At 35.7% G+C, this 7,097-nt stretch overlaps 1 long non-coding RNA gene across 1 annotated transcript; it reads left to right on the plus strand.

Moving 5' to 3' along the window:
* Window positions 1-5,892: 5,892 nt before the first annotated feature.
* Window positions 5,893-6,799, plus strand: LOC118163311. Its single transcript, XR_004748978.1, has 2 exons — window positions 5,893-6,020; window positions 6,246-6,799. It is a non-coding gene; the product is annotated as an uncharacterized LOC118163311 (long non-coding RNA).
* Window positions 6,800-7,097: the final 298 nt, after the last annotated feature.

The following is a 7,097-nucleotide window of genomic DNA, read 5'->3' on the forward strand; positions in this document are numbered from 1 at the left end:
AGGTTTGCAAGTCAATTTCTGCCATCTCTTGGGTCTTCAACAACCTCCCACTGAAATGAATAAGAGCTTTTTCCCCCAGATCCTGAAAACAAACTCATTCATTCTCTATAGCACCTCAGAGTAATATAACAATGAAACCCAATAATAATACTAGTTGTCATATATGCACAAAAATTTTTTAAGTAACCAGAACACTAAGAAGTACATATTTACATGACCCTCTCCATCTTTAACACAGATTTGTGTCTTGCTGATAACCTTGGTGCCAAGATGTCACATGTTCCTTTTTTATTCTTTCTTTTGCAGCTGAAAAAAAAAAAAAAAAAAAAAAAAAAAAAAGCCATTACAATCCTCATATGTAAATTCTATAAGCTTTACTGTTCTCCTCAGGTGTGCATGCCAAGTTTTCATTATGAAGGCTCCCTGCTGTGAAAAAAAGGTACATTTTCACTTTCATGTGTCTGTTCCTTTGTGGTAGAAAAGCTTGAAACATTAATGAGTAAACTAAACTAAAACTGTACAGACATTCCTGCAGGAAATTGGGTAAGTTTCTGATTCTGAGGGGAAGAAATTCAACTAGGTCAATAAAATCGTGTGATTTTGACACTGTGAAGTCAGTTGCCACCAAGGAGTTACCTGTGCTATTTTTATTCATGTTAATGGCATTTTTATGCCCTGGTGTTTTGTATTGAAGACTTTATCTTCAATAAAGAAGATAAAGGGGGGGGGGGGGGGGGGAGGGATTGTTGAGAAGAAGAAGAAGAAAGCCAAGTGCATGGAAAATAATTTCTTTACAAATTCCTATCTTTTACTCTGAACAATACAAATCTGTAATGACTTTTTCCTTTCTCATACCATTCCATATCATATCAATTTTATTTAATTCATCACATGCAGTATTATGGGAAATTATGATATTTTTGTGTGACCATTATTATTTATGACTATTAAAAAAGGTACAATAGGTAAAATCTGTGTGAGTGACAATATATCTTTCAGTCCAGTGTATACATCAATGTTCTTTTAGATATACAATATAAAATTAATGTTTGTTTGATCAAGAAATGTTAATGCTTTTCAGGAAAAAAAATAAATAAATAATTGTTCTTTCCTAGTGGTACAAATTAGCTATGGCAGAGATGGTTAGAAAATTTACAATCTGGAAAACAGTTTTGATTGGCAGTCTGGTAGTGGTCAGTTAAAACAGAAAAAAAAAAAAATCATCCTAGATTTTATTTTTTATTTTTGTCTAGGAAATGCCTTTGTCATGAGTAACCAATGGAAAATGAAATTTTTTATCTCTTGTGGAAAATATAGACTCTTTTTTTTTTTTTTTTTTTTTTTTTATTTTTGTTGCAGAAAAAAGGCTTTCCGGCCGATTTTTATTTTTTTTTTTATTATTATTTTTTTTTTTTTTTCCTCATGGATCCAAGCAGAGTTTTGAGCAGGATTTCACTGTAGAAAGTTTGGTCTCTCCATGCATATTACAGCAAAGCATCATGAATATATTCTAAAAGGTATTCCTGGGGGCCAAATCTTCACTCAAAATAAGAACTAGATCTTATTTAAAAACAGCAACAACAACAACAACAGAGGTGGCTGCATCTAAAAGGTGGTTCAGATTCATAAAAGTTAACAAGCATAGTTTGTATTAATGTTTTCTTTTTAAAAATGACAACTCAACAGAATATTCAATATTCAATATTAGGAAGTTATCACTGTGCTACTCTAGCTGGTTTTATCTAAACCTGCACTGGAAGTAGGAGGATGTTAGCTTTTTTTCACCCCGAAAGGTCACTGTAGAGCTCAATGGGCTGATAAGCAGCTGGAAGGTGCCAGGGTGTGCTTGACCCCTTCCTCCTGCTCAGCCCATACAAAAGCTGCACCCAAAAGTCCATACACAGCCTTAGGCACAGCCAAAGTCTAAGGCCAACAGTTGTTCATATCCAGAGGTACTTGCTGGGACTGTGGTAGAGCCTGTTTCACAGTAGCATCATGCCATTAATAAGATGGAGGCACAAAATGCTGTTATGTCTCTGCATTTCCCTGAGATGGATAAATATGTTCAATAATGAGGCAAAACATGAATTAAAGTTTTCACGCCAGTCTTTCCAACTGCATGTAAGTCTCCTTATTTCTTCACGGATTCTGTTTCTGGGTGGAGGCACCTGATCATGGACACACAAGGATCTCTCTGATAACTCTGTTTTCTGTGGTGTTACAGAATCACATCTGCTAAATGGCATAATAGTGCTATTTATGATCTCAAAGTGCTTGACAAACATTTTTGAATTACTCTCTGTACCACCATAAGACAGCTAGAGTTTAATGTTCCACATTTCACAGTCAGGAAAAGAGGAGCGTAAGGGTGTTAAGTGACTTGACCAGAAATCAAATAAGTCCTGGAACTGGAAATAGAGACCCTTGTATAAGAAAGCACTGGAGCAGATGCTTAACTTCAAGTACAGAAACATTCAATTCAAGACAAACACTTTAACAGAAGGGCAAAATACTGCATGGTAAAATTCTCCAGTCAGCCCATTGTTCAGCTACTTCAAGAAAGGAATATTAGCCTTAACTAGTCATCTAACAGCTTGCAAATAGCCCCTGATACACGATACAAAAATATTGCACTCTCTACTGCTTATTCACTTTCCACAAATAGCTTTGATGAAGATCTGGAGCACTTCTGGATCTGGTGTAGTGGTTTAAGGGAGCAGATATCTATTTTTAAAAGATTTGGATCAGTGCTTAGCAAGGGCAGAGTCCACCCTTAGGTATGCATACAAAAAGGAGAACAAAAAAAAATAAAAAAAAAAAAAAAAAAAAAAAAAAAAAAAAGGCAGGTGGTGTGTTTAGGCATCCTGATCGTTATGGATCACCCAGTTCCTGCTCTGCCTGCTGGGGTGGTCTTTGCTGGCAGACAGCAACATTAGATTACCAGCACTCAAGATTCAGTTGGGATAAGCATTCTGACCTTATCAAAATACCTTAGTTTCAGAACTGGACTTAAAATCTCTTGAGGGGAGGGGTTCATCAGATTTGTGGTAAATTGTTGTATGGGCTGGTCAGAAATACCTGAGATTAGTTTTTGGGTATTCTCTGCCTTTGGCAAGAGATGTTAAAGAATATAAGCATATTCAGAGTTGTCAACATTTAAGGAAGGATTCAGTTCAATCCTGGTTTGGTCAACCTTTTTGACCCTTTGTGTAGTGCCAAACTTTTCCTCAATAAATATAACAGCACCACATTTTTTTTTTCAATTTAAATTTGTGAGCACGAGCAGCCTTGACTTTGAATCTTGCACCTTTGTTTTACTTCTAAGCAGAAGAATAGTGAAGCACGCTCCTCTGTGAATCCATATCATTTGATTCATTCTTTTCAGCAAAGGTATGGAAAAACAGGTCTTCTGCACTGCTCTAGAGGAGCTTTCTGCCAGAGCCCCCTCTCACAATTTGACTTATCTTGTGGCCTCTGTTTTTGTTTTTCAGGGGACAAAAACCTGTGGTGCGTTTATGCAGGGAGGACCCTACCATCCCTGTCCACTGCTGTTGGTGCATCAGATGATGTCCAGTGAGGGTAGCAGGAGGGCATGACAATCACATCCAGTTGTACCACTCTGGTTTCCCTTTAATTTGTTTCTTTCCCATGGATATCCTGGGTCTCAATCCTCAGTCAGAAATTTGTATAAATGACAGAAAAATCTGGCTTGTGTGATGTATTTGGAAGTAAATATTCCTATATTGTATTTGTACCTATATTTGAGATTTATGTGGCTCTAGTCAGAGCCATTTACAAGGAAGAAAGCTGAAACAATGTGAATAAGTGGAGAGAAAGAAATATGTATTCACTACAGAGTTTTGCCATTTTCTTTTTATACTGTTTACTAAATGGTTTGTAATTAATACATTATTAAAAGCTATGAAATGCTAATATATTCTGCCTTGGATATTTATTTATTTATTTTATTTTAAAGTTGGGTACACTGAGATGGCCTCCTGAGGACATCAGTTATTTAATATCAATATACCTTACTGGGGCCAGTGAAGTAGGATAATTCGGAACAATCTCTTATTACTTGTGTTTTGGTGTATGCCATTACAAGGACAGATTCCATGTGGATCTGTATGGGGTGCTGTACCCCAGGAATTTAAAAGCTGCATTGCAAGAATACCTCAGAAAGGAGAATGACTATGGCAGTGGTAAGACCACAGGGTGCATAAAGTGACTAATTTGATCATTCTAAACCAATAATAAACATTTTAAAATACATAAATAAATGTTTTCTGTTTTCCAAACTGTACCATGGAAAACAATGCTAACTACACATATTGTCTGGATTTAATATAAATATTTTAGAAATATTGAATCTGAGTAAAGAAGATATTGGATTTCTAATAAAAATATCCCTCTTTTGTTAGCTCTTCTGCGGCTTTGGAGCTGATAATCTGATTCTGCCAAGGGATTATTTTCTTTTTATAAATACAGTTTTTAAGCGATGCTTCTTCTACTTCCTGTGTTCTTGATATGTGCTGGAAAGAAATGACAAGTATCAGATACTTATTTTTAGATGATCAAGTAATTTTAGGAGCTAAATGTTATTAATACTGTGCAGCACATATTCTAACAATATATCTGTTGATGTATATGATGAATTTGTAAAAACAGTGCCCAATATTTAATGTATTTGAAGTCTTTATTTGGTGGGAAATCAGATAGTATCAGCTAAACAGTAATTCTCTTTGACTTTAGAAAGGTAGAATGGTAAAGTGCTAAACCTCTTTAATCTATATATGTAACAAAAGTGTTCCCCCAAAATAAAGGAAGTGTCATCTCATCCTAGCTCATGTGAGATACTCAGAAGTCTGAGTGAATGAACATACAGTAGGAGAGCATAACTGTATTCACTCAATCTACTTATCCACATTCTTCCTCCTACTGCTAGCTGAAAAGTGAGTCTAATTTGCTGATGAATACAATTAGAAGCAAATGATTCATTACATTAACTTTAATGAGCTGCAGCAGGTTACTTGGTTATGGATAGCACCATGCAAAGGTTACAGTTCAGGGCAATGGTAAATTCCTGACATCCACAAAACACTTGTGCAGTACACACAGCAAAAATGCATCAAGTCTTCATCACAAAAAAAAAAAAAAAAAAAAAAAAAAAAAAGTTAGATTTCATAACACATTGCTATCTGCTGTAGTTTTAGTTGTACAGTTTAAGAACTTAATAATTCATAATTAACTGTTGTATAACTGACAGCCACAAATAAAGGGCATTAACTTGGTGGTCTCGTAGTATAGAGGTGTGAGAGCAGGTTTGTCAAGCACTTCTCAAGCACCAACAAGAAATAATTAATGATATAGTAATAAAGACCAGGTTAGTTGTATGTCACACAGGGTCATCTGTACTCTCAAAAGGATTTAGGCTCATGGAAGGAATCTTAGTTTCAGAATATTAATACTGATAAACTCTAAACGGTAAAAATAGCTGAGTGAATGACTTAAACTACTGTTATTGTAAAGTGATGTCATTGCTTATACTAATTTATGTGATTGAAATCTTGAAGATATTGAACTGTGTTACTGGGAGAAGTCAACTCCATATTCACATCTAGATATTTTATTCCACAAATATAATGATAGAAATTCAACAGCATTTACAATTGTCATCATCAGAAAACTCTTGCTGGTCCAGTCTGAGCTCTGTAAAAAGTTATCATCCAAACGTGCTGCAGTCTCCAACCTGAGCCAACTGAACACAGGAGTTTTCTGATAGGGGTTCAGGACTACAAAGACACCTTGTGTGGGATCACAGCTGTAATACAGCTGAACCTGGTCTGAGCTAGCCTAAGTGAGTGTTCACTTCGGGTAGGGCAAACTCAGGCAATTCACTCTGCTGACTACCTCCAGCAGAAGGGAGGAAATAGGCAACTGGCATCTGTTATGCTAACACAACTGTTTCTGACCACAGGTTGTGTTGAAAACTTACACTAGTTGGGGGATTTCTCATTCAGGTAAATGTGTCGTATTAAATGTATTAACCTCTAGAATGATTGCAGATATTTATACATTTTGGGGAATACTCATTCATGTATTTTTTTTTTCCTTCAATTATCTATAGTTGTCTTTATTTTGAAAAGGTTCAATTTAATAGATGGCTAACTATTTTTTAGACCGTGATGAACTGCTTAATTTGACTGCTTGTTACTCTTATTTTTGATTTGTGTTTGATCACCTAGGTCATGCACCTTGAGTGGACAACAAACACTTCAGAAAGGGGAATAATTGTAGAGAAGCACAAATAACCAATGGTGAATAAGGAACACCCTTGTTCACACACAAATGCCCTTGTTTGCACATGAATATGGGTTTTTGTATGAAAAAGACCCATTCTCCAAACATCCATGTGAAGAGAAACCCATTCAGCATGAATGTTTGTGAACACTGAATAACAAGTGGATGAACAAGCCTGAATCAAACAGCCGTTCAGACTTTGAACCAATGTTCGCAAACACTGGTTTGCATTATTCACCCAGTCCTGTGAACAGCCATCTGTTCAATAACTGATAATGGACATGGAAGTTGGGTTGTTGGGTAGATATGGCTCATCAGGGAGACAATAGCTATCTATTTGCAGGATTTCTACTTAGTCCGTTGCAGGCGTAGCCTCTGTTCCTGTTGACCTGTGATATCCTGTTTTTCTTCTACTGTCAACATTAGGTTTTGCTTAATATATAATTTGAAATAAAGTTGTGTATACACATATACAGACGTGAACACACCTACACACGTATATATTTACAGTTGCTGGTTTTTATGTAGTGTCTAAAACATAAGTTAATGAGGTACATGAATATTTTTTTTTCTAACTTAAGTGCTTAGCACATGTTTAAGGCCTAGAGTTGCAAAGATAAATACCTGTGCAGTTGAAAATCTGCTTTAGGTGTCTTCCAGATTTAAGACCAAATGGATTAGCATTTGCAGAACTACATCCATCTGTGTATGTTAGAAAATAACCTTCACTTTTCTCAGGATTGTATCACTTTAATAACAAAATCAGTATTTTTCATATATCAGGACACACCTTGAGA

Source organism: Oxyura jamaicensis, chromosome 2 (genome assembly GCF_011077185.1).
Source record: "Oxyura jamaicensis isolate SHBP4307 breed ruddy duck chromosome 2, BPBGC_Ojam_1.0, whole genome shotgun sequence".
NCBI classification, from domain to species: Eukaryota; Metazoa; Chordata; class Aves; order Anseriformes; family Anatidae; genus Oxyura; species Oxyura jamaicensis.